Raw genomic sequence first — 27,854 nt, 5'->3', positions numbered from 1 at the left:
CTCCCGAGATAAAATCTTTTGCTGTCGGACAGGATTTCTTCGAATTCTTTCCCTTACTGCTTTGACCACCTTTTTCGTACGAACACTACGTGGACGGCCAGATCTTTTTCTGTCACAAACAGAGGAGGTCTCATTGCACCTATTAATAGCCCGGTACACAAACATTTTACTAATACCAAGCGTATGGAGAGTTTTAAAATTGCATTTGGCTCCATACCTACTTTGTGTAATGCAATCGCAGCGATTCGGTTCTCTTTATCACCTCACTATAATTTAATATCGCAAAATATTGTACAATGTATTGGTGCCAAAATGAGAAAACACAATGAGCAATCATATAAAAATGACAGATTCCAAATTCAAATGTAATATTTTGTTTATTTTTAATTGTAACAGTATTTATGGCCAAACTAAGTAGGTATATGTAGTACATTTGTATTATGGATAAATGTGCTCATGGCGTATCTGGTGATGTGGTTATCGGTACCCAGAGTCGTCACAGCAGGAATACTTCTATCCACCTTTAAATATAAGGTGAAAGTTTGACCTACGCTCCAAAACGGAACGTGTCACTATTTCGCAGCAGAATAGACGAGATGGTGGGCCTATTAATATATAATATAAAATAAATAATAATAATGGTTATCATTAGTAATTAATAAGAATATTTCTTAACTTTTTCCTATGTTTGCCTAATAACAAAAAAATAATTACAATTAGAATAGTAGAAATAAAAAGTGCTATCTAGTAAATAATACAATAATTTATAGTAGCTAACTCTTTATGTTACGTATTTCTAAGATCTTTGTACAGGTAGTTTTTATGGACTTTTAAGGTTTTGTTGAAAAGATGCAAACTTTAAACAGTATTTGGAGGTTAAAGTTAGTACTTTGACTTCCTTCTGTTTGCTCTCCAATAATTCTCTTGGTGGACGTTATAAAATTAAATTATTTAGTACGAAACGTAGATTTTAATAATAAAAATGTATTAACACAACTAATTCTTTCAATAAATTTTTACTTTTGCAGATTTTTTACTTACAGACTCCACATACATCGAAATATCATCATATTTATGTAGTACATAAGATTATTTAATTTGAAAAATCTCATAAATAAAACGACATATTATATATATATAGTAAATATAAAGTTTTATAATTTTTCTTAGTATGCTCACAGTTACTAGATTTCATGTGAAAATTAACAAAATACTACATTTTATAATACATTTACAACTAAACAGTTTTTCTTGCTGATTTTTCATCAGTATTTTCAATTTAACAACTGTTGTAGCGCAAATTTTTTCATAAGATCTATTTATGTACCAAAAACCATGAAAACCGTATTAACTTCGTTTTAAGGTTAAACATTTAAAATTAAAAAAGTTCTAATATAATGCAGAATTAATTATTGTATATGTATTTGATTTTTGGTTATTATTTCAACAAATCATTAAAATCGTCAAGTATTTAGTCTGAAGAATAGGTTTTCAGGGTTGAAATTACGCCATTAAATGTAAAAAATTGCAACTTAATGTTTTGATGTAGCGTTGCTTCGTACAAAACTGGCCTGATTATTATAGTTTTTTTTCAAAATACATTAGAATTTTCCTATACTTGTATTATTTTATTTGATTGTGTAACTTTTACATATAGGTTTGCTTGATATTCTAAAATTGGTAATTATGTTCGGCCGTCATGAGATTGCGATCGAGTTAACCTAAATTTAGCCCAAAGTTATAATATTATTACATTTAAGTTCATCTATAATAATGAGCTATTTTTAACAATATGTATCATCGGTAGTACGATTTCATAATTTTACGTCCGTTTGATTATGAATGCGTTCTGTCGGTCTTACAGTTGTGGTAATTTTTGTAATTTTGGAACGTTCCTAGTTCTTAAAACTAATCTGTAGCAAAATCGGACCTGGGGTGCTAGAGATAAGTCATAATAAATATGGTGATATTTGATTTAGGGTCACTACCCAGGGATGAAGCACGGGCAATGTGTTTGTATGATATGAACTTTATTTGAGAAGAAATTTTACAAATAAGAATAAAAAACAATTTGGGTTTTTGTTAAGAACTAACATGATGTGCCACTGATGAAGTTGAATGTAAGTTTTGAAAAGTAGCTAAAGGAAAAGTACTTCCCAAAACGCACACTTGTAATTAAAATTCGGAGAGAAGCAACATTATTTTTCTTGAATAATTTCTTCTGATGTTCGACGGTGTTGAATATTCGTATAAGCGATACAAACGGACGAAGATCCCACCGACCCCTGATTGTCGGCCGAGCTGGGAAGTTCGTCCGGGCGTAGCACTTGATACTGTTCTTCTTTCTTCTTCTTTTCACATTTTTCTTCCTAATTTCACGTTAATCTGCTAGTTAAATTCATTACTAGAACCAAAACAGTACAGTTGGCAACTAGTAAACTTAGTGACGAATTAAAATCACGTGATCACTTAATTGCTAGAAATAATCGTTTGTTACAAAGAAAAAAACCTTACATAAATGTAAATAATAATTGTTCACCTGTAAATAGCAGCCGCCAGCGAAGAACGAGTATTTATTGAGTGAAATAAGAAGTCGGTTGCCTTCGGCCGACCTTCGATCGGCGCGCAAGAAGCGAGCACTGTGGCGAATGTCGGGCCGAGGAGCGCGCGGCGCCCGGCGTCGGCGGTGAACGAACTCACCTTGACAAATGCACCATTTGGCATTGTTCGCGGGAAAACCGGCGGCCTTGCGCGCGCGCCGCCGCCCCGCGCCCGCCAATCACAAGCCTTCGCGCCACAGCCTGCGACTGTTTTGGCGGGAATGACTCGTCTCGACCGCTTTGAGCACGTTGCACACAGTCACCGCAGTGCGGCGCTCTTGTCGCTTAATATACCGTTTCAGCATGACCACTGACTCGCCACTGAGGACGAGCCTTCAACCTGACCTTATGAATTTATGAATGATCCACTCACTTGCTTCCATAATTTAAAATTACAATGACAGGATGAAGTAACACCATATTAACTAAGCATATTTGGTAATATTTTCAGTTACTCTTCTTTTAGTGTGTTTCTATTTTCTATTCGTGAACAAGCGCACAATTTGCCTTAAAAACAACTTACTGAACGAGATTATAATTAGGTTTAGTTAGTCTATACCGCCTCTTACAATTATTCAATTAAAAGTTAATAAGAAGTTGTCTCGGCTACAATATGATGTAACATGGTCACGCACGACTGAAGCAGAGCCCGCTAACTATTTCACACTCAAATTGGCTGATTATTTTCTAGGTTTCGTTCATGCATTAGTTGAAATAATTGGTACTGAATTATTCTCTGGTGTTTTGAACTGCATAAATGCTTAATTATTAGGTCGCTGGGTTTATTTCGGCTGTAAAAATATCAAGTTTTAATATTCAATAACTAGGCTTCATTAATATACATCTAAATTGAAATAAATTATTTTAATTTTAATAGTTAACAGTACTATATTCAATTACATTTTCCTATTACGCTCTACATAAACATATGTATCATTCGAATTACCCGTGATTTCAAAGAATAATTTGATTTGTTACTTATTTCAATACGTAAAACACTTTGTTACAGCGGTCATTTTTCGATGTTTGTAATTATAAAATGGCGGATGCAGCTCCGGCAATGACGTCATCTGCGCGGTGCCGACGCCGGTGCCGTCAGTGTTTCGTGTTTCGTGGAAATTTGCTACGGCTCCAAGGCAAATTTATTTTTTCAATTAACATTCGACAACTCGTTAGAACTGTTCTTGAATAAAACGCTCAAAATATCAAGTGATCGCTTATTAAGAATTTTAAAATTAATCAACACATGAAAATAATCTATGAATATTTATAGTTTTGTGACTTTTTGGCGGGAACGCGAGGAGTGAAGTTGTGTGATTTGTTTTATTTTGTCTATTTAGTGTTTCTTCAGGTTTAAATATGTAATAATGGTAGTTTATTAACTGTTTAATATCTGTGAAAGTGCGCAAATGTGGGAAAATGAAACAAAGCCGTTGGACGTAACTTTTCGGGATCCTCCAAAAGTCCATTGAAAAAATCTCAGTAAATGACCACCATTTTACTGAGATTATATTTCATCCCATATCATTTCATTTTATTTCATCCCAGTTGATTAATGTCTCAAATTAATCATCTTTATTTCATTTCACTCCATATTATCATTTTTCATAAGAATATAAATTAAAATAAGACTCGACCTAAAGGTCTTAGTTACCAGGTCATAAAATACCTTAAAAAAAGTATTAGACTGAATTTTAGTTTTTAATTTATTTTAAATTATCTCAATAAGACGACTTTCTTTGGATGATGGAAATAACGCTTTGGAAATGATGTTGCTTTGTGATCGTAATATGAATTAATATATTATTATGTTTAAGTAATAATATATTTTATTATTAAAATTGGTAGAGGTGCGATATTAGATTTTATATTGTATATTTACATTTCCTTTTCCTCGCAATGCCCTGGGAGATATATTGAAATAAAATATGGGAATAAGTAAAATAATGCTACGCCGTAGCAGTCGCGTAGCACCACCCGTTTATTTATAATTGTAATTAGTTACTTTTTTCCTGGAAAATAAAAAATGTTATATTTATTTCATCTTTGCAGTAAAAATGGTAGGTAATGAATACGATTGATGGTGTCCGAAATGTCTGGAGTGAACGTGGAGTCAAACGAGCACTTGTAAATAATTCGAAACGTGACAAGAATACAATTATATTGTTTAACATTTTTATTGTATAAAACGCCTTTCGGATAATGCTCCTAATATGGGTCATTTCGGGTATACCTTTAAACCTCAGTTTATGAATCAGTCTGTTATTAGGATCCTAATTAATGTGATCATCGCTGGGAACCGTAAATGTCAGAATTGGTTTTTGGAGAGGTCGTTTGATTCATATCTTGAAATAAAAATATGTATTATGTGTTTTTTGGAATAATCCTTTTTGTGTAGGTGACTTGAAGATAATGTTGGCTAGAAAAAAGAACGTTGGTACAAGTATATATGTAACAACTTAAGCATTTCTACATTAGAATCTTTGGTATTTAAATTATAGACAAACTGTATTTTTAATCTAAAAAGGCAGATAAGTTTACGGGCTGACTGGCTTCAAATGTTAGCGGTTATATATATTACAATGTTAGTTCGATGTTATAAGTAGTTGCATTGGAAAAACGATTTAATATCCCACCCCATTTAGATTGAAATACTTGTTTACGTCATGACAGCAAAATATGGCCTACCTACCTACCGGTATTCTAGACCAGAAATAGAGCAGAAGCAGAGGATTTCGGTATTAAAGAAAAAGTATTAATCTCTAAATTAAACGGTTGCCTGGAGGAGATCGCTTTTAGTTAGCGGTAAGACCGCCTATTTTACAAATATATAAATTGTGTTTTGGTGTGCAATAAAGTGTATTCTCTCTCTCTTTCACTCTCTATTAATATTAATATTAAGCCATAGACGAATAAAAGGCATTTTGTCTTGGAGACGGAAATAAAAACTTCTACAGCAAACAACCTTTCAAATTAGATAAATTTCATTAATTAGTATCATTTTAAAACATTTCCATTAGCGTTTCGAATTTAATATTAATATTTTATTTTGTGATAAATTAATCTCAAATGATATAATATTTTTCGAAGGAAATATAAACTAATAATTAAAAAAAATTACATAAGAATATTTCGAACCTTTTCAAAAACATAATTAATAGAACAGGTTCTGGTAGGTTAATATTAATATATTACTAAATTTTATATGATAATAACTTGAAAAAGTTTTGAGCAATTTAAATATGTTTACATATTTTGTTTTAAAACCCGGTCGACCTCTAAAAGGAAAGCAGCGCGGCAGGTTCGGACAAACTGTGACTCACTGAGCAGAGAGTCCAGTATTCGCAATAATATTTACATTTAGTTTCTTAAAAACCTTCATATCCTAATAACTTACGCTAATAAGTTGAGAACGAACTGGAACTTATTGTTTTTTTTACATACTTTCTTTACTTGAATTGCGTAATATTTATTTAAGGTAAATAAAAGGCAATAATAGTGATTAAGTCTTCAAAGCTCTGAGGTCGACATAAATGTTGAAATAAGACAATCATACGGCTCATGTGGTAGTGAATGGTGAGAATCTCTACTCATCTATCTCATCAGCAATAGTTAAAGGCATAGATGAGATGCTGAAAACTTATTTTCAACATTCTTGGGGATTTAAATGATACGTAACAAAAATGTTTTCTATAAATGCAATTGGCATGAGCATAAGTAAGCCAGTAGTTCTGCTGCGATGGTGTACACTGCGATGTGAAACAACAGGAACATTTTAAACTCTTCGCCAGAATATTCACTGTAAAAATCCTACACATCACAGAGATAATTAAACGATGTAGGTATTATCTGTCTATATATATAAAAATGAATTGCTCTTCGTTAGTCTCGCTAAAACTCGAGCACGTCTGGACCGATTTGGCTGATTTTGGTCTTGAATTATTTGTGGAAGTCCAGAGAAGGTTTAAAAGGTAGATAAATATGAAAATGCTCGGAATTAAAATAAAAATAACAATATTTTTTTTGTTTCCTTTTGTTTGTTTTATGTTTATTTTATACAAAAGTTTAGGTCTTTTATTTATCGATTGAGGCACTACGAAGTCTGCCGGGTCAGCTAGTACATACATAAAAGAGTGTATCAAACATATTACGCAGACATAAAAACACAAATAGATACTTTTTATATACGTTTATACATTATTTATATTACGATTTACAAAGTTATCACTTACACGGGCCTGTGTCTTAAGCGCGCGAGGGCAGGCCATGAGTCAGGTGTCATTCACCCGACTTGAAACGTCATCGAGATAACTAACGTGCTCTTCGCAACACTTTTAATGTGAGGATCGCACATTTAAAAATTAGCAATCGGTCTTAATTAAGCTCGTTTTCTTTTTAATCTAAGGGTTAAGGGAAAAAATATGTCTTAGTTGTCCCCCAAACTTAAAACAAATTGGAATTAAGGTTCTGCGCTATAAACGATGGAGATTAAGAGGAGATGCTCTGTTCTTTTCCCGCAAAGCTAATGTCGGTAAGAAGTTGTTTGGCGCACGTGAACATTGACGTCATTTTCCACTATATTGCCTTCTCTGTCTACCGTTAAATTAAGACGCTTCAAATTTTCTTATTTTTTCCATAGATTTTATAATAATTGTAAATTTTTCGTTCATAGACTGGTCTTATCGTTAATTTTTTATGAGACTGTAACCATTTACATTTAACACGTACTATACATTTGTAAACGAGCAATTACAAACTTAGCCATGAATGGTTTCCTTTTTAGACATTCTATGTAAATATTAAAATGCAATTATAATCTATGCAATGCTAAAATTTGAAACGAATATATTATTACTAAAATGCGCCTATACATAGATATATGTGATTTGGCTAATATAATTAATGATCATTAAATACTCATCTATAGATTTTGTAGATACAAGTATTTCTCAAAAAATAATGTTATATATTTTTAATGCCATTGAAAGCAATGGGCGTGGTTCATAAACACAATAATGCCAAAGAAGCGGTCACAGCAAACAAAGTGCTAATAGAACAAGTAAAATGGCTCATGATTATTCCGCACAAATTCATGTAATGAATGCTCTATGTTCGAATTTCGGTCAAAATCGATAACAGTTAAAATAAACAGTAAATAAAATTACAATTCTGTTTTAAATGATTTAGAGTTAAGGCGACCAGTTGTACGTCTAAATGAGTGACATCTACGGATAACTTGTCGAAAGTTTGTTATAATCTTATTAGTAAACTAGCTGTACCCGTCCGCTTGGCTGTGTATTTAAAATTAACATCATTATTTCTCACCCCCATAAAGATTCTCATCATTAACGCCCCCGCAACTGGTGTAGGGAGTCCAACACTCATATCAATACTAGCCTATCCATTAAGAACATGTATTTCTACATGGATACCAAGTTTCAAGTCAATCGGATGCACGGTTCAGTAGTTATAATGGAACATCCGTAAAAACCACTGTAGATTTATATATTAGTATAGATTAAATTGTAATTTTTGAATAATTCCGAACGAATTTCTGTTTATATTTTTATTCACATCTAATTCATTTATTATTGACGTTGGTAAAAAACAAATCTACTGGAATGAACTGGTCTGATGCTGTTATCCACATCGCTCCGCAGGTGACAGCGGAAGTACGGCGCCGCATTACCAACTGAGTAGTCACTGTTAGGCATTACTGAGTCAATAGCCTATTCCTAGTCTCGACACATTTCCTTTCTTTTCTTCTGTAATTACATTTTTGTAATTTATACTTGGAATAAAAGTTTATTGTTTTTATTGCAACACAGGGTTTTGAGATTCGGTTACGACCTTGCATTGTTTTGTATTCTTACTTAACGCAACTTAATCGTGAGGTTAAGTTTTTTTTTTTTAATGAATTATTTATCAGTCAGTCGAACATCCGGGAATGTGAATCACACATCGGACCACTGCTATTGGGACTGGTTGATGTCAATCATTTCGTATAATGAGTAATAGAAATGGTCTAGTATTGTATGTTATTGCAGTGAAGCAAATTTGTTTTATAATCTTATACCTTTAAACGAGCAATTCTTGTATATATATATAATCTGAATCTCGGAAACGGCTCCAACGATTTTCATAAAATTTAGTATAGCTACAGGGGATTTCGATAAATCGATCTAGCTACTACTACTACTAGCTACGATTTATTTTCAAAAAATGTTGTTTTATTCATGTTTTCAATAATCAACTCTTTCCGACATCTTTTCTTGATTGAGGGCAACTAACCGCTTTAAAGACACAACAAGATGGCGTTATAAAAACAAAAAAAAACGAGCAAAGCTCGGTTATCATCTAGTAATACGAAATAGTACGAAACGTTTTCACGATTTTGTATGTGGATACTAGCGGAAGAATGAACGGAGAAGGATTTTTGATTTACTGTGTTTTGTACTGTGTCTCATTGGGTTCTACTCTGAGTTCTTAATCATTGTTTGAGATTATTCTTATACAATTACATTTTTATTACCACTTCACCGATTAGTACGTTTCTTGAGTTTTTTTTAAATACCGTCTCTCCTTGGAATGGGTGTTTTATTACGGTATTCCGAAGGCTATAATTATGTCCAAACGAAGAATTATTAACACATTGACCAACTTCTGTAGAAAAATAGCAATTAACATACAAGCTTCCTCCCATTTAATCGTTGTCCTGAAATAATATTTATCATACCTGAAGGTCGTAGCTTTTATTTTCCGGGAGTTTATTGTTTCTAATAATTACGTGTAATTTAAAAATTAATTCATATATTTTTAACGAAGGTCCCAATGAATAATATAAACCACAGCTAAATAACTTCAGTCATGTTAGAGATTTGCAAATGCGCGGTCGAAAACCTGTTTACGATTTGAATACAACTAAAGCTAATGTAATTACCTAGCAACTAACTCCTAAGAAGTTATATTAATAGAGCATTTGTCAGATTTTTTTTTTTTCTTAACCTTAAAAACAAGAAATACTAAACAAATTATTGAAATATGTCCCTGTAATCATTAAAAATATGTTTTTCCTTTCCGAAAGTGACGCATTATTAAAACTGATTTCGTAATAGCACGTACCGGTCGCTTGCAATCATGGGTCTAGTTCCATCCAGATTGAATCCAGTTTTGATTTGAAAAAGAAAACCCACTAAAGTTATAAAATATTATAAATGTAGTCGAATTCAAATATGAATTATTAAGGATAACTCGTAAACTAATGGTCAGCTTTTGATCAAATTTAAATGGAGCCACATGACTAACCTAGCACCAGCTGTCAAATAAAAAGAATCATCAGAATCGGTTCACCTAGAAATAAGTTCTAAGGTACACCCAATTAAAAAAGTAGTCGAATTGAAAAGCTACCGCATATTTTTTGAAGTCGATTGATAATATTTTCCATTGCAAGCGTGCCTATGATATTTCAAGGATTCACATGGACTTGTGGCCACATTTAAAATATATTTGTTGTTGAAGTTGTTGTGGAAATAATTATTTAAAGTAATTTTCTTTTAAATTCACGTGGAGTGAAGGACTTTGGTTGGACTTGAATTCGTGTCTAATTCAATGGTGCAGAGGAGCAGTCATAGGAATTTTAATATACTACAATATACATATTTGCGTCCGAAAAATAAATTGATAATATTTCTCGATTAGTGTGGTTAGCGCGGTATGGACATATGATGCGCAGAGAGGAGATGCATGTGACTAGGAGATGTATGGAAATGGTAGTGCAAGGTAGAGGGGAAAAGGTCGACCGAAGAAGACATGGATGGAGTGTGTGAATGATCATATGAGAGAAAGAGGAGTAAGTGTTGAGATGACGGCTGATAGAAGAGAATCGAACAGAAAAATTCGCTGTGCCGACCCCACCTAGTGGGATAAGGTGGAGAAAAAGAAGAAGAAGACTATTTAGCTTTTGGTTTCTTTAATTTTCCAGGTACTATCATACTTAGCCAGTTTTCTATTGATTTATATTTATCTCCGTCTTGTATGCGTCCTTCGTGATCTGTAAAGATAAAAAAAATTGGTTTGGTTAAATTGAATTTTAGTGAGTAATTGGTTAGTTAGATTAGTTAGTTGAGTAAGTGGCGATTTGTAATTACTTGCCTACTAGGTACATAGTTTCAATGACTTCTACAAATAAGTGAAGTTTAAATGATTCAAAATGTGTTTTCCTCAAAACATATTACTGTTGCATTCGGTAGTTTCTATGTGACGGAAATGGCTCAAAATATATATTTATGATAAAAAAATAACCAAAACATCAAAAATCTTCTTTCAATCAATACTGTACAAATGGTGGTTATTGTATCTATAAAGTTTGACAGTCGATTGAAGTTACGTCAATTACAGCCAAAGTACACAATTAAAAACAGCTGACAGAAAGCAAGAAAAGCTTCATGTCATGGTATTTCATCCAGCCGCTTCACAAAAATGTGGAAAAACGACAGTCTCCAAAAGTTCCGCACAACCCTGTTCTTCATCAGGTAATTTATAGGAATTAATGGGTAGTGAGTGGCAGTCAACAAATTGCGTCAAATGAGTCATGATTCTCCGAAAAGAGGGAACGATTTAGGAGAACGAGATATTTTCTGTCGATTTAAGAGTCTCCTCATATAATAATATGGTATGTGTTCTAAAATGTTGCAACAATTAAAAATATTTTAAAGATTTCTACCAGAGCCGGAACATCTGTCTTTTTATTTATTTTTTATTGCCCTTGTAGGCAGACGAGCATACGGCCCACCTGATAGTGAGTGGTTACCGTCGCCCATGGACTTCAGCAATGCCAGGGGCAGAACCAAGCCACTGCCTACCTGTCTCTCTCTCTCTCTCTCGCATGATTTGCTTTGACGTCATAAGCCGCAATGGCCATCCCTATGCTATTATTTAGCAAATTCTCACGAGCCTTGAAATAAAATTGTTAGGCTTAACTTAGGTAAAACACAGTTTACATAATCGTAATTTTCATTTCATTCCCTCTTTCACAATACCGTGGCTTGACATGTTTGAGTGTGTATCTACGTTATCAGCGGCAGTGTTCTGATAATTGCAATGTCGTATGTGACGTCAAATAGCTCAGCTGGTATTCGGTATCTGGTATAAGTTATTTCGTTTTGAAAAAAGCGATAAGAATTTCGATTTCGGCAAATCAAACAAAGCCAATAACAATAGCTTACGATAAAATGTTAAGCGTGTTACTAGTTCAGTTTTAATTTTCTTGATTAATTAAAAATAAACTGGTTTTTAAGACAAATTTCTTTAAATAAGCATAACTTTCATTGGGTCTCCAATGCTCTTTATGGTACTGTAGTTTATAGGCTTGAGTTGGCATTTTCAACTGAAAATAGCTAAGCTATTTTTTTAAATTTAATAATCAAATAGCCGATAAAAGAAATGAGAGAATAAAAATAATATTTCTTACGTAGAGCCCATGGAGAACAATAATCTAATACCACTGTCCATACAAAAGATCTCTATATAGAGTTCATATAATTATCATGTTGAAATCTATGAAAGCAAACGCAGCTAGGCGGGATTTGTGATTAAAAGTTTAAGATACATATTTTTTTATTATGAAAGTTATAGTTCGAGTTGATTTAACGTACATATCATGAACATCACGCGGTTGTCAAATAGGGTTTTTTTCCGGTTGTTAAGCAAATAGATATGCACAACGTCAATGTCGCCAACCATTTCTAATATGTAATGTCAGATCGGTGTATGTTGACTTAACAAAAGTATCTTAGTCTTATATATCACATGCAGACCCTACAATGAATTGTAAGCTATGTGTATAATTTAACATTACTTTACATTCGCTCCAATATGTCTCTTTTTTGCCTACCTAATGTCAATAACCTCGAGGGATTATGTTCGTTTCACAGATTACGTAGGCTCACGGGGCCAAACCTGTGAGAATTTGCTAACACTAGCTAGGGCGAACTGCTCCGCTACTCACTTAGAAGATCCGCCGAGAAACTCAACGGGTTCTGTCTCATTTAATTAGTTTTCAATCAATCATAAATTGTCACTTACAAATTACAAGTGCCGTTACCATCCAAATGAAACTAGACAAAAGATCGTTCTAAAAATAAACCAGAATAATTTCACTTTCACTGCGCATATTTCGGAGCATTAAAATTAGGGTTCCGGTGGTTTTTCTGTTGTGTGTACTACTTTTGACAGGTTTGTGAATACGTAAATCAATTATGAAATTACTGTGCATATACATAAATCACAATTAATGGAAATATTTAGGGTTCAATTCTCGTGTCATTTTATTGATCGTGAAAGGAGGAAAATCTTTGAAACTTCAGATTAAGGACCATTTTAATTATTTCTATGACAAGCGAAAACCTAAAATTAATAAACCCTTTTTTTATTGTTTTTGTCTACACTAGTTAATCGTTGTATGCAGAACCATCGGAACTTTGTTCACTCTTGTTTTTTTTTCTATGTTGGTGTTGGCACGATCCGTTGGCGTTCCCTCAGGAATGCAGCACGAAACCTGTTCAACAGCTGTGCTGTGATGTAACGCGCACAGAGCTCTTTTTTGTCTAAATACGTCATGATTGATTCGACAGTTATCCAAATTCGAATGACCATTCATCATTTAAGCGCTCCTATAAAATATATATTTTACAAATTTTTATATTTTTAGTTTTTTGTTTCGTTTTATTTCCGAACGGTCACAATTCGAATTCAAAAGATTTTATTCAAACTTGCCTTTGCCCACGCTTTTAAATCGTCTCGACTATGGCGTCTATACCATGTTATACTCGTAGATGTGTTTCAAATTGTGATATAGACGTGTGCAGTTTTAAAAAATATAAACAGGCCTTAGCTTAATTATAAATATTTTATGGTAATAATTTAGATTTGCAATAGTAAGCGATTATCAGATTGACAAAATCAACTTAGTTCTATCAACTGAGAGCACTAGTTTCTATATATAGAGTATAGGGTTGTTCCAAGTCATAACGTTAATTTACTTTATATACTCGAATAGACCGAATTGGATTAGCGTAGTATTTGTTCGAAAGAGTTTATTGACATTAGCGAGTTCCAATAAAAATAAAACGTTAAAATATTTTGAACCGTATACGATAGGACGATAAGACACATACTCGTATTTTATAGAAACGCAAAATAACTCAACAATACATTATCATTTAGTGATTTAGTCGTACCTATTATTTTGTAAATGTCATTGAAAAGGTCAATAGCCTTTCGAGCTATCGATTCTTGATGTACCTACGCTTAATATGTGTAATTCTGTAAGTTTTTTGTGCAATACAGTTTAGTTAAAAACATTTATGAGGCGAATGACTACGGAGAGATCTTGAGAAGATGTGGTGTTATTTCTCGGTTGATCAACGGTTCGAATTTTATTATTCAGAACTAGGAAGAGGCTGGAAGGTGGTAACTACCCATGCGGTCTGCGTCACCGTAGGGCGTTTAATTAGTAATTCAGAGAACGCTGCTGCCCATATTCCGGTTAATCTTTTTTATGACGCCCACGGTAGGATATCAGGAATGGAATTATATATAAATATATATATATAACCTTCACAATGTCGTTGGCGCGATCCAAGTTTCATGGAAGACCAATTTAGCCTATACAATTAAATTTAAGTTTTATTTATAAATTTTTTGAAGTGAAACTTCTTTATCGGCGTTGGAAAAAAATTTACCGTCACATTTTTCGGTTACGCGTCACATTTTTCCGTTACGCGCCATCTTTTTTGTATTCATGTCTATGATAATAAAATCCTTTTGTTTAAACTTTATCTAATTTAACTTTTTTGTATTCATGTCTATGATAATAAAATCCTTTTGTTTAAACTTTATCTAATTTAACTTTATTTAACCAATTTCTAGAAAGTTGCATGTAGATCATTTTTCGAAAAATAAGGCCATAAAGAAGTTTCACTTCTTACGTGTGTACACTAGTACACGCACACATTTTTATTGCTTAGATATCTGGACGAACTCACAGCCCACCTGGTGTTAAGTGGTTACTGGAGCCCATAGACATCTACAACCTAAATGCGTCGCACACCTTAAGAATTAGAATCATTTTAAAAATAATCACCGTTCGATGATTCAAACAGGCAAATCGAATTTAATAATTGACGTGTTCCTCGCACGATAGAAACAGAGCGGTACTTAGAAAGGGAATTATTATCTCATTCGGAATAATGAATTTCAATAAACAACAGTTACACAACAAGTGATCAGTTGGAAGTTGCTAAAACATTATTCGTGTGATGTTCGTTTTGTGCGCCGCTCCCGTTTGTGTAATTTTAGCCCGTACCGTCCGTTCGTCCATTACTGTCGTAAACGTGCTCCAGCAGCGTTTTTAACGCGACAATTTCTATTGTTTTACTACATGCACAGACAATTAATTATTGAAGGATCGATAACCCATCCTTATAGCCTCTACTAAAATAACGATTGTATTTTTATGATATGAACTTCACACGTAATAAAAGAAAACATACTGTATATTTTATTGGTTATGAAAACGTTTTGGGTGACATGCCTAAATTTTTTATACATACAGACTACCGCCTCTCATGGAGTCCGCTGAGTATTCCCAAAGGCCATTTAAAGTCTTGTTAGCGTTCGAGGCACATCAAAACAGTACTAATGCTTCTATTATTACGTAGATTTTCTAAAATTTATAAGGAATATCTATTATATCATAGTCCAGTCTTATATTAATTAGGATTTCTCAAATTCTTGAGAATTCATAGAACAGCTACAAAATTTTTTTGTTAAGTGCTAAATCTGTCTAAACTCGTGTGACCATTGAATCAATTACAAAATATGTTCATACATTTACGAAACGGGAAGAACAATAGGTCTACAAATTTTTTTTTATTGCTTTGATGGGTGGACGAGCTCACAGCCCACCTGGTGTTAAGTGGTTACTGGAGCCCATAGACATCTACAACGTAAATGCGCTACCCACTTTGAGACATACGTTCTAAGGTCTCATATATAGTTACAATACATTATTTGATTATCATTTTCCTACGTTTGTTGATTGGCATACTTCATTCACTCTATCACGTTATGCGGTGGATTGTTCGGCACATACGTTAACGTTAAACTTGACCGAATATTAAAGGAAAACTAAATAATTAGATCATTTATTGAATTGGTATAGATGACATATTAATGTTGGTCTTATAATGATGTCATTTGCAAAATACTTGTGTTCGGTTTACGTGCGTGTATGTATTTAGTCAAGTGGCCTTGTGTATGTTAGTTTAAAACAGCTAGCTCGGGTTTCGATTGCATCTTACTGTGGTCGGCAATATTTTAGAAACAAACATACTCAATTATCACTCTTAGAATAATTACTAACTAGCGACCCGCCCTCGCTTCGCTTCGGAAACTGTAATTTACTATCGATTTCTCCAATATTTAATGGATGTTATTATACATATAAACCTTCCTCTTCAATCACTCTATCTATTAAAAAAAAACGCATTAAATCCGTTGCGTAGTTTTAAAGATTTAAGCATACATAAGGACAGACAGATATAGGGACAGAGAAAGCGACTTTGTTTTATACTATGTAGTGATAGACGAGTATTCACCGCTGGATCCTTAGCCTCATTATTAAGCTATCGTATCTTTATGAACATTATTTTTGTTGATATAATATTTTTAATAATTACACGAATGATTTATATCACGAAATGCACGGAATAAATTAGTTTTGTCCGTGTAAATACTGGTTAATGTCCTAATTAAGGAATATTTGACTACGGCCGTCATAGTTCGTTAATTGATTAGATTATCCACTCGTTCCGGATCCGCTCGAGATCCAATTTCATACATTCATAAACGTAATTAACATAGAAATAGTTAATGACTTAAAAATCAAATAATTGTTACGTGTTTCTTATAGTTTTTTAACCTAACTAAAGTATTAGGTATATTTTTTTTTCCATAAACAAATGGGTCCATCATAAAAGCGATTAGAAACGACATCATTAAAGAAAATAATAATTGACGAACGTATTATCAAATTCAAAGTCGGCTGGTTTGTGAATCGGTACTTTTCCAACTAGTTTGTCCTTATCGTCACGTATCATCGGCCATCAGATACGTGAGGATCGATAGCCGGAATGCTCTTATTTGTTTAGTCTGGAACGGCGCCAAAATTTTCCGGAAACTTATAGGCGTGTGTTCGTACATTTTTTCACATTCCGTTCTAAATATATTAGTGACGACGTGAGTATCTCGCGTGACGTGCGCTGACGCCGCATGGCCCACGTCAGCGCCCACCGAATCACGCGCTCCTCCCCCCAAAAGCCATCCGATAGCACATCGGAAAGCAATAATTAATATCCGTTGAGGTGTAATGTTTGAACTGCACACGTGAGCGTGTGCGGCCAAACATAATTTTGGCAAATCCAAATCGGTTGGCAACAGTCGTTCGCTCTTTTAGTATTCGATTTAAGGTCACGTAAGCCAAGGTTGTTCGGTCGTGTCCAAATAAACAAGGACTTTGAACATATCTTGGTCGAATTAATTTCGCGTTTTAATAAATGAACGAGATACGGTAGAGATAGTTCAGTAACGATGCTTGTGACAACTTTTATAATAAACATACTAATGGCGGGTCATGCTCCGCTGTGACTCATTTATTGAATATCCAAACGCGCCACCAGTTGTACATTCATGGTACTATGACATAAACCTTCCCTGAACTACTAGCAACGACTGAACAAAGTTTTATCACGATTATATGAATACATTAAAATGCATAGAGGACAAATATACAAACATTCTTATTTATTTATGCTGCATGCTTTTGACGTACCTACTTTGTCTTAAATCTCCTTTAATATTTCTTCTATTTCTACTCGTAAATGACTTCCTACTTTATATTCAATTCAATTATGAAATCGATTTTTTTTTCAGAATATAAAATGTCGAGTAGGTACTGAGTGCAAAATTTAGCTAAATATTTTAGTGAAAACATCAAAATAGTTATTTTCTATGTCATGTATTTATAGCATTGTTACATGGACATGAACGTAAATAGCGAATTTTTGGCAGGTGTACCGATCTATTTACAATTGCCAGAGTGCCCGGCTATTTCAGTTTGCAGATAATGCACACATCCCCTTCTAGTACTCAGCTATTATTGTTTCTTTTGTATATTTGAACGTGTTTAATTTAAAATTCAACGCCTACAGGAATATTAGGGTAAATATTAAACGATAAATAATGACAAGTAAATATTTGACCTTAGCGGAATTAGTGCAATGTCATTCGTTCTAGTACCGACAAAAATTTAATTAGATGATAACTCTTAGAATTGTTTTTATCATTGATCGGTGCTACTTACAGCTCACCCGATTTTAAGGTCCGGTTTTATATTTACAATCATATTTCACTAAGTTATGTTTTATCTATCAAAAAAACATGAACATTTCGCGCTCGAAATACAGAGTGAAGGTAGCTTAGCTTATTAGCTAAATCATATCATTATATGGTTTACTTATAACCTAGTTAGTGGTTAGCATTGCCTATGAACATCAGCAATGTCGGAGTAGAGCTAATAAGCCGATGCTTACCGTTAAAATGAGATGATGAGGATACCTAGATGATAAATGATGATGACATATTGACGCAATAATTACGCATGAACGCAGAGAAGGTAACAGATTACAGAACTAAGTAATTTTAGCAGAAACATATCAAGCATATCTCAAAAGTTGACACTAAATAAATAGGAGGGCAAATGCATTGTCTTGGATTATCAGAATGTAAACAAGCATCAGTGCACTATCTGATAAAGAGTGAATTATTGTGCATCTTGTGTCTTGAATGCAATCGCAGTTTGCTTCGCGGCACGCCTTTATCTTGGCTCAAATGCAAGAGAACAGAGCATAATTTCTATATCTTATAGCCATATAAGGTGTTATTGTAGTGTAGCAAACAAATGGTGCGCAAATGACAATGTAATGGTAGTTAATATTGAAATATGTCTCTAGTGATTGCAGAGAAGAAGATTAATATTATTATTTTTATTATTTTATTGGAAATTAAATAAACGATTCGTTTGCATTAGAGTTTGATTGTCAGATACATAAAGTACATTTACTGAATATTTACTTTAATTTTGTTACTATTTTTGTTGTTATTTTGAATAATAATAAAAACATGTAATACTTAATGTTATGTGAAAAAGGTATGAAGCGAAATGAGATGAAGTTCATTAATTTGAGATTTTAATCAATTGGTGAAATTACACGAAACGAGATGAGATACGATGAAATAAAGTCGCAGTAAAATGGTAGTTGTTTACTGAAACTTTTTTAGTTTACTTTTTTTGTTGTTGCTTAGATGGGTGGACGATATAGTTACAACGGCTGCCCCACCATTCAAACCGAAACCCATTACTGCTTCACGGCAGAAATAGGCGGGGTGGTGGTACATACCCGTGCGGACTCACAAGAGGTCCTACCACCAGTAATAACTACTAAAGTAATAATTACTTTTTGGAAGAAGCCGTGGAGCCAAGTCCAGCGGTTTTGTTTCATTTTCCTACATTTGTGCACTTTCACTGATGCTAAAAAGTTAATAAACCATCGTTGAGTACACGTTCTAACCTGGAGAAACAGTAAATAAACAAAATCAAATTCACACATCTTCGCTTCTCGTGTTCCCGCCAAAAAGTCTTCCCGTAGTGTTTCAAACGCATTGCCTGAAGCGTATTCTCATTGTGTTGTATATTTTATTTTTTGTTTGTGTCATTAAATAATGAGTTTCTAATCTACACTATTCTACAATTTTAGTTTATGTTCTACTATTGTATAAAACACAAAATTGACAAAGCAGTTCGCATTAGTTGTGCTAGAGTAGCTAGAGGCATCAACGAAAATCTTTATGTCTGAATTTTTGTGTTCGTTACATATTACGTTATTTGTATTAAATAAAATCTATTATAATTACACATAAAAAAAAATTAGTTAGGCAAAACCAAATATGATATGGGAGATGAGATGTATATGGGATCTTAATTATATCCAAACAGCTAAAGCAAGATGGTATCAGCACCAAATGAGCTACCCTACGTAACTACATTTTGCTAGCTAGCACCATTTATAATTAGGCCTAATTCCTAAAATTCGACAAGGATATCATAAATTTATATATTTTTCGTGTTATCGGCAAGTTCCAAGTAAAGATAATTAAATACATTAACAAATTATCTTTGTACAGTAATGATCCTTGATGACATAGATTTGAATAGAAGACTATTTCCAAACGCATTTGTGTGTTTCATTGCGTGTTTTTAAATATATTTTGTTTCATTTTAAATTGTGGTACAAAATTATTAAGGAGAGGTCTAAGTTATCGAGAAAAAGTTATGAAAAGTCGATTTCATTTTTAACCTAAATCATGTACTTTGTTTTTTGGTTTAATAATACATAAATTAATCATCAAAACGGTGGCGTCAATAGACGTTGTTCGTATTGATCAATAAGTTAATTAAATAGTAATTACAATTACTGATTATTTTAAATTGTAAATTTAAATGTTGAACTATAGATATACAATTTACAAATCAAATGCACGAAAATCTATCATTACTTTAAAACAAACAGTAAAGTTAATGATTGTAAAATAAAAATGTAACTCAACAATTCCATCAGTCTTAATTATTATTTTATCGTAAATAATATTAGTTTTGTCTATGATTCTAAATTAGTTGGCTTTGAGATCTATATCTGTTGTATCCGATAGTGTTCACAACATTAAAATTTCCGTCTATATACATAGATGTACCCATTGGGATTTAAAGTCTATGTAAATAATTTGATTTAACAAATAAATGGAATAAAATTATGAAATCCGAAAGTTCGACGAAAGTAATTATTTATTTTTGGATATTATCTTTATTTCAGAAACAATAGAAACAAATTAAACATAGCGTTTTCCTTTGTCTGTTATAGAATAGTGTTTGGTATTACCCGGCCGCGACAGGTCTCGACAGGTTGCACGGAGGCGATGGCCGGGGTCCCAGCGATAACCTCGACCACTTAGATCGGACGCATATTGCACGTCCTCAGTACCCAACGTGTAATGTACAGATAAATATTATAATAGCAATCAAGAAATTCAAGGCGATTTTCGAATATTTTGCCCTAGACCCCCGAATTTAACAGATCGATTATTCTCGCCTAAAACTCTAGGTAGAGAGAGAGATAGCGACACTTCGGACGGAGACGTCGTATAATATGCGGTGGCCTTTGGGCCTTTGTTGCCACCCAGAAATAAATGTAAATTTTATTAAATAAATATTACTCCTCGAGGGAAGCAACTGACAAAACAACTGCAGTTAATTAAATCCATTACTACCTATATATTTATTTAATGTACAGACCATTACTTATTCAGCACGTGGTCTCTACTTGGTCATATTACTAAGTTTTGAGGTTAGATCGAATTCGATGAGGTGTATTTTAATGAATATAATGACTATATCGCTTTTTTCCATATTTGGTATTAGTCAATAAAGTGCTGTTATCAGTGGCAATGTCGCAAAGTTCAGCGTTCGAACTGCGACGGCGGCAGTCGGCACTTGACGTCACGCGCATGATAGCTCCTTTATCTTTCGCATGTTATGTTACCACGATTTTTTCGAGCAAAATTCAGTATATTTATTCTTAAACAGTACTTTTATCATTTTCAGAGCATTCGCAATTTATCATGGTGTAGGTCATAAATGTGTTTAAATCATAAACCAATCACAAGCAACGTGTTCACATTTTATTCGTTTGATTCGTTTGATTTGCCTCGAAAATATTCAGCGAGCGACGTGCTTATTTATTGAGGAAGGTTTAATAGCAATAGCTCCAGCTTTCAAAGACTTGGACTGGCGTAAGATAATTTATAGAAAAAAAAGAAGAGCGGAAATGCTCGTCCGTCTGTCAATGCGGCGACAATGTCGTGCTATTTTTGTTAAACGAGCGCTTTATTTCAGTTGGTCGACGGCGTGAACGTCCGCGACGGAATTTCGGCCGCAAGGAATCTGATTCCGTTAGCTGCAGCTAGAGGCAACTGTAAGAGCGCCCGTCCGCGTGGACGTCCACACCACTGGCGCCGGGCGACGTGACGGTGGCGTCTGCCCACCTCTGTGGCCGCGTGCCGACACCCCCTCTATGACAATGCCATTCGTTTCATGCATAAGGAAAATTCGAGATGCCGCTGACTCATCAGCCTGTTGACTGACGCCGTCGCGCTGTCCGCGTGGTAACACACTATCTCTATGAATATTTCCCTCGTTTTAGCCTTTAATAAAGGGTTTTTCAAATTATTCCTTTTCCATTGCACCTTACCTTAGAACAGATCTCGCTCTACGCGAATCCACAGATAATTTGAAATAAGTTGTCCATCGAAGCCACACACATATTATATTTGCACAATGATCCGTTCACGAGCTGCACTAAACGTCAGTCAGTGGATGGCCGGTTGCACTGTACGCACGCATAGACGTCGTGCAGACCAGCGAGCGCTCACGGAACTGACTGCGTCGGCGTTCCATTTGGGTCACTGTCATACAGTGGTGGGTAGTGGGGGACACGCGTTCGCCAGTTCGCCTCTGAAAAATTAGCGTCTCGCGAATATGCTTCATCGACGCGGGCGTTTTCCCTCCAAGACGTGCACCAATGGGCCGCGTTCGCGCCACTGCCGTTCACTTGCTGCGCTGACAGTTTTCGGTGTTCATCGTCGCTTTCATTATTTTGCTGCGCGATTAACAACTTGGATCCGATGATTTTCTAATGTTTATAATGTTAAGTTTATAAAGTGTTTTAAATGTCTCATTTTAATGACTGAAAAGCTATTCTTTGTAATTTTGACAATTTTACAAAAATAAGAATACGGAAATGATTAACATTAATGTTAATTATTTAGAGTAGTATGCTTTTTTTCGCTAACTAGGTCAAATGTATACGATATAATATGTAAGTGACTTTCTCGAAAACTCTTAATTAAACACAAAACTTGAAGAAAACTCTGTTATTTACTGATCTTTAAATAACGAATAAACTTGCAAGTCATAATCTGAAAATTATATTAATTCATAGGCCTTGTGAGTTTCCGGATTCTCATTGCCGTTACTTTATCATGCGGACACGAAGCGAGCAATCGTTCTGTCATTTTAGGCACCGAAAGAGTACATTCAAAACGGTTCTGCGGTATTACAAAAGCCTCATAAAATTTGTGTCATCAAAATTTCAAATAGAACTGCTTGAGTTATTTTCCTCTTTGATTTCTAGTTAAAATAAAATTCGAATGCTTTCATTCATAAATCGGGCGCCATTTCGTCTGTTGCGTTCGCTTTCGGAGAAAGTTCTGACGGACCGGACCGTTCGATCGATCAAAATGAAATATGCGTTCGAAGCCTCTCTGATTACGAGCAATGAAGGTTTTATGAGAAAGCGTATGACAGGTTAAAATCTATAAATAAATACGGACATAGAACTTGAATGTAAGTGCGGAGATTTTAGAACGTCTTTGATTAGATCACGACCGTGTTTTGTACGTGGGCTTCAATTCACATCTATTCTGTGCTCGTTTAAAAGTTTATTGACTTTTATATACGTTTTGGAGCTATTTCGGAATCGAACAGTTTTCGTTATTTTATGCGTTAATTTTACGTTTTATTTTCTAATAATTTGCGTTAATCAGAATAATGTGGTTAGTCAAAATTACTCAAAATAAACATATAGTATTTTTTTTTTTACAGGATTAATAGTCGTCTGTGATTACCAAAACTGCAATGTTCAAAGCGGCGGAAAATTGTAAATGAATGAAATTAATGCGCTGTAAGAGTATACTTTTATTAGAATGTCAGAACATCACTTACTTCGATTTTATTTGAAGCATAGGTTAAATTTAAATATGGCGGAACTGTTGTAACTCGCATTGTAGGTAGCGACTTGATTGTATCCAATGAAGCATTGCTGAAGTCCATGAACGTAACGTCTTTTTTTTTATCCCATCTATGCTGATAGCCTTGAGAGGCTATATCAGCTTCTCCTTGACGTGTAGGTGGTGAGCTCACGGGGCTCAAACCGGTAGTGTTGCTAACACTGGCCCTAGCAAGAGCAGTGCTTCAAAGAATCTACCACCGGATTAGAAATGCGAACCACTGAGAAGATCCGGTGAGAAACTCAGTGGGCGGAGGCCGTCTATACTTTTGTCTAAAATGGGAATAAAAGTCACTACTTAAAAGGACTAAATCGCAATTTGGAACTCCAATAACACCAAAGCGAATGTTTTCTGTCAAACACTTTCCACGTGTCTTGTCTTGGACATTTTTGAAAAGTTACCATCCATAGTCTGTTAGTAGCTCTGCTGATTGCCATAAATTGAGTAAAACTACGTAGAGCAGTTACAAAAAAAAGGCTACATTATTTATGTAATTTTAGGCTCGCAACCTTGAGGTTGTAGATTGGTGAGCGCTTGTGACGTAAACAACAATTGTCTGTTAGCAATGAAGTATGAATCGGTTCTACAGGTATATTCTGATACTGTCATTTTAATTATTTTTAGATTATTATGCATTCGTTTGGAATTAAGAGGACATTTATCGAAATTATTTGATTTAATAAACTTGTCGTCAATGTGTTGTACGTAAAGTTAGGTTATAATAAAAAATAAAATAAAACAAAAACGAACATTTGAAAAATTTAAATGTACACTTAAAGTATTGCTAATGTTTCAGATAATTATGACTGATAAGTCAATATACCGTAGTATCTATTTTTTTTACATTTATATAGTTATGTACATTATCTCGGATAGAAGCTTCTATCCGAGATAGTGGGTGGGACTGAATGTGAACATGGAAATAATAAAAATTATCATAAATGCTCATGTAGCGCCCACTCCAGTAAAGATCGGAAGCTCTACGCTGCGAAGTTGTTGACGAGTATATTTACCTGGGACACAACTTCAAAGAAGAGATCAACCGTCGAATCCAGTTCGGATGGGCAGCGTTCGGAAAGCTACGGAAAATCTTCTCATTACAAATACCACAGTGTCTCAAGACGAAAGTCTTTGACCAGTGTGTGTTGCCAGTCATGATATATGGCACTGAGACGTGGTCGCTCACAATGGGTCTTATGAGAAGGCTCAAGGTCACCGAAAGAGCAATGGATAGGGCTATGCTCGGAGTTTCTATGCGAGATCAACTCAGAAATGAGGAGATTCGCAGGAAAACCATGATACCTAATCGACATAGCCCAAAGGATTGCGACATTGAAGTGGCAGTGAGCAGGACACATTGCTCGTAGAACAGATGGCCGTCGGGACCAGAAAGTTCTTGAGTGGCGACCGCGTACCGAAAGACGTAGCGTGGGTAGGCTTCTTATAAGATGGACCGACGATCTATTGAGGTTCGTGGGGATCCGTTGGATGCAGGCAGTGCAGGACCGGTCTTTGTGACGAGGCTTAGGGAGGCCTATGTCCAGCAGTGGACGTCTGTGGGCTGATAAGAAAAAGAAGTACATTATCTAAGTTACATACTGAAGGCAGAGGAGGTGGCGCACCTGCTGGTGATCCGACGGTCGCTCATGACGTTGAGGATGCCGAAGCACCTCGTATAAAGAAGGACATGTAACGCTCAGAAAGTACCATGGAGGTAATATAATTTCGTGAACGTTCGCCAACTCGTTGGACCAACATCGTCAGAGGAAGTAATGAATTCATCACATTCTTATGCTTCAGGTCGATAGAAATGGCAATGGAGATAAAAGCAATGGAACATCAAAGGAGGATCCATCTTGTCACCATTGATGCAGCTACGACCAATACGATTAAGATTTAGATGGATTTATATTACATAGATCAAAAGCTTTTGGTTTTTTTTACATAACTACGAATCAACAAGATTTGGAGATCGAATCTTTATTTACGAAATAATTAAGCGGCCTACAAGTGACATATGCTTGTTTTAATCGAAATAATTAAAAGGCATTTAAATTAAAAAAAAAAATTTAAGACCAGTGAAACTACAGTGTGCTTAGTGCGAGTTTTTGAACTGCTCGATTGCGGTAAAGTTAACTCAAATTTGTGTGGAGTTGTACCAGCTTTCCTGTTTTTGCCGCTAGGGGCGATAGAGAAGCTAAAAAACGTGCACTAAGCAAACTGAACATTAAAATTACAAATTATAATTTTGAAGAGTGTTAAAACCTATATAAATTTACTAACCAGATTATTAGGTACTGGGATCCGAATGTACATAAAATTGAATTCATGTTATTTATTTATCGTATGGCATTCGTTTACACTGCGTGGTTATAATTTAAATTTACAGTTTGTAAAATAATCGATAGCTTCTTCTGAAAAAAGAACGATGTTTCTGTATATTCATACTTTACAAAGTAGCGTCACCGTTTCTTTGAACTCCAGCAATGTGTGTTTACTTGTAAACTTTTCCTCAATGTGGATGTACAGTCATGTCGTTGTTGCGATCGTTAGGTTATATTTTACAGTGCTTGATCATATATTTGTTTTATAATTCCCTAATTTAAGTGTACTCTATTAATAATAAGTTGTATGTCATATATTTCTATAATTTAAATGTAGTTATATTTTTGAAGTGAAGGCAGGTAAATCATGTCTTTAGTATGCAGATTATTGATAGAATAAACGCATGTAGATTCTTTTTCTTTTTTATCTTTTTTATTGCATTCATAGCTGGACGCACTTACGCCATACTGGCGTTAAGCGAAATCACTATTATAAGGGCTACCGTCTGTCTTAACACATGAGAATAAACTCTCAATTGTATTGTTCGGCCACCCTTAAAGCCGGAACGTATGATTGCTTCGTGGCAGAGAAATGCCGGATAGTGAAAGCCTTATAATGCGCTTACCACCAGTAAATGCCAGTTTGCGAACGCAGTACGCTGGTATAATACTGAAAGTACACTGGTGGTAGGACCTCTTGTGAGTCCGCACGGGTAGATACCAATCACCCCGCCTATTTCTGCCGTGAAGCAGTAATGCGTTTCGGTTTGAAGGGTGGGGCAGTCGTTGTAACTATACTTGAGACCTTAGAACTTATCTCTCAAGGTGGGTGGCGCATTTACGTTGTAGTTGTCTATGGGCTCCAGTAACCACTTAACACCAGGTGGGCTGTGAGCTCGTCCACCCATCTAAGCAATAAAAAAAACATTGCTGCCTGATCGCTTTAAGGACACACGAGAAGAAGGTCATGCTGTTCCTAGCTTAGGATACAGCCACATTTTAAGCAGTTCGCCTTAATTATCATCTCACATAGTCCCTGTCTAGTTCAATTGACCAGTTCCACGTGTCTGTCTTCGTTTTCTGGGCCTCTTTCGCTCGGTCTTATCGGTCATCAACAGGATCAAGCTTCTCCGAGGTTGACTATCTGATTATAGGACTGAAATATTCAAGAGTCTGCGGAGACACACAGTCGACATTTTCAGCTCACGCAATTTGCTTCAGCTAATGTACTTTGGTACGATTAATAGTGCATTGAATACTCAGAATTGTATAATAAATAATATGTATTATATTAAATTTTGTTTGAATTCATTCGAATTGTTTTTTATAATTCGGTAAATCAGCTTTATGTTGACTATGCCAATAAAATTTTTTAGCAATCTGAAATTGATTAAAAAAAAATGCATTATTGATTACTGTATACCTATAATTATACCCAATTTGCTTAGTGTTAACTTAGTGTATGTTATGGATGCTCTGTTATTTTCTACTGTTATTTTCCATAATACAGAAAGAAAAAACTAAGGTTCATTTAAAAATCTTTTAAAAGTATCTGTAAATTTGTAAATACCCCAAATGGAAATCGAAATAGTGAACAAAAATATTAAAACGCAATTAAGGTGAAAAGTATTTTTTTTGTGTTTGAAATTAAATGGTAATGCGAAAACAGAGTCCGGAGGAAGTCCTCCTAATTCAAAAAAATATAAAATCATCAATAAGTGATCAATAGTGAATCAATAAATAATATATGTAGTCTCCATCGATTGCACAGTATTGTTTGTTATTATTGTAAATTTTCCATACAAACTACTTCCAAGAAAGACAAGAAATAAAACGCAAAATTTTTTAGCAAAAAATTCAACATCCACTGAAAGTATCTCGCGACAAGTCGGGTTTTGTATTATAGTCAGGT

At 34.5% G+C, this 27,854-nt stretch overlaps 2 long non-coding RNA genes and 1 other non-coding gene across 4 annotated transcripts; 1 reads left to right on the top strand and 2 right to left on the bottom strand.

Moving 5' to 3' along the window:
• Positions 1-2,247: 2,247 nt before the first annotated feature.
• Positions 2,248-2,334, bottom strand: Mir278 (microRNA mir-278). Its single transcript, NR_107277.1, has one exon. It is a non-coding gene; the product is annotated as a microRNA mir-278 (primary transcript).
• An 8,218-nt stretch (positions 2,335-10,552) lies between these two features.
• LOC110386234 (uncharacterized) lies at positions 10,553-22,355 on the bottom strand. Its single transcript, XR_002431459.3, has 2 exons — positions 22,022-22,355; positions 10,553-10,650 (listed from the first exon to the last, which is right to left on the bottom strand). It is a non-coding gene; the product is annotated as an uncharacterized LOC110386234 (long non-coding RNA).
• On the top strand, positions 10,700-26,358 carry LOC110386233 (uncharacterized). 2 transcript variants are annotated; one of them, XR_009973710.1, is made up of 5 exons: positions 10,700-11,131; positions 20,636-20,762; positions 21,667-22,648; positions 23,434-25,332; positions 25,419-26,358. It is a non-coding gene; the product is annotated as an uncharacterized LOC110386233 (long non-coding RNA). The 2 variants fall into 2 exon arrangements; XR_009973709.1 differs by lacking the exon at positions 21,667-22,648 and having other exon boundaries at positions 23,434-26,358.
• Positions 26,359-27,854: the final 1,496 nt, after the last annotated feature.

This window comes from Bombyx mori, chromosome 8, assembly GCF_030269925.1.
Source record: "Bombyx mori chromosome 8, ASM3026992v2".
Lineage (NCBI taxonomy): Eukaryota > Metazoa > Arthropoda > Insecta > Lepidoptera > Bombycidae > Bombyx > Bombyx mori.
Note: the sequence above shows the minus strand (reverse complement) of the source record. Positions and strands in the feature narration are given on the sequence as shown.